Raw genomic sequence first — 1183 nt, forward strand, 5'->3', positions numbered from 1 at the left:
TTTCAGGGCGCGGGCAGACCATGGTGGAGCTGCTTCGGCAGAAGTGGATGATTGACCAATGGCCTGAGGAGAGCGGGGCGTGGGGACTCTTTATCTTTTACAAGTTTTAGGATTTTTTTTAAGCAGGGATCAATCCCGTGGCCATTTTTTGTGGTACTTTGGCCTCAATTCTTTACCAGGAATCACTGTGTTTACATGAAATGACAATTTGATACTGTATTTGATAGAAAACTATTTTTTGTTACCGGGGTTTACACAGAAGCACGCTGTTTATACCATTAAATGACTTTGGGGGACTCTCCCGTGGGAACGGCTGCCACTCCCTGAAGCTCCCTGGTCACAGGTGGGTGAAAACGTGTCCCTGGGTGACATCAGGTGGTGTCTGCACCACCAAAAGCGGTTAGAAGCCAAGGAGATTCCTTTACCTACCTAGGGTTCATTTTCAAAAGAAAATTTAAACTATAATTTAAACAATTAACTTTCTTTTCTACAAAAAAAAAAAAAAATGCAGGGACTTGATTTTTTTAAAGAGCTTCACTGAATTAGGATATTTTTATTGCTTTTAAAGAAAATACAAAGATGCAGTTTCTGCAGGGTGTCGTGGACCAGTGCTGCTGACCATAGCTCAGAGAGCCCCGCCCCTGCCTCACTGCACGGCAGCCTCCTCAGAGGCCGCACCTCCGCTCCCTTCGCCACACACCCCCTGCCTCCCACCCAGGTCCACCTGCCACCTGGTGACCCCCTTGAGTACAGAAGTGTAAGTGGGGAGAGTATTTTATTCAAGTCACAGCAGAACTGGAAAGAAAACCTCTCCTGTTTTACCCTTCTTGTGTTTCAGAAACACATTCTGTTATTTTAAAGCCTTTTCGGTGTCTAGTCTGCAGGTGTTTTTGTATGTGTGCACCTCTGACCATGTGTGTACGTGTGTGTCTTGCTGGAGAGGACATATTCGCTGTCCCTGTGCTGCTGGACGAGCCGCCTCACAGCCTCACGGTTCCCAGCCCCAGCACAGCGGAGGCGGGCGAGGCTGCATTCCCCTCACGCTTCCCTCCGCAGCCGTCCCTGGCCAGACCTCCAGGGTGCGGAATCAATAGGATGCGTGCAGAGACTCGGTAGCTTTTCCTCTGATGTGTAAGTTACCTGGAACATGCTGTGTCTTGCGACGTCCCTGATGTACTGTGCA

Source organism: Colobus angolensis, unplaced genomic scaffold (genome assembly GCF_000951035.1).
Source record: "Colobus angolensis palliatus isolate OR3802 unplaced genomic scaffold, Cang.pa_1.0 Scaffold13, whole genome shotgun sequence".
NCBI classification, from domain to species: Eukaryota; Metazoa; Chordata; class Mammalia; order Primates; family Cercopithecidae; genus Colobus; species Colobus angolensis.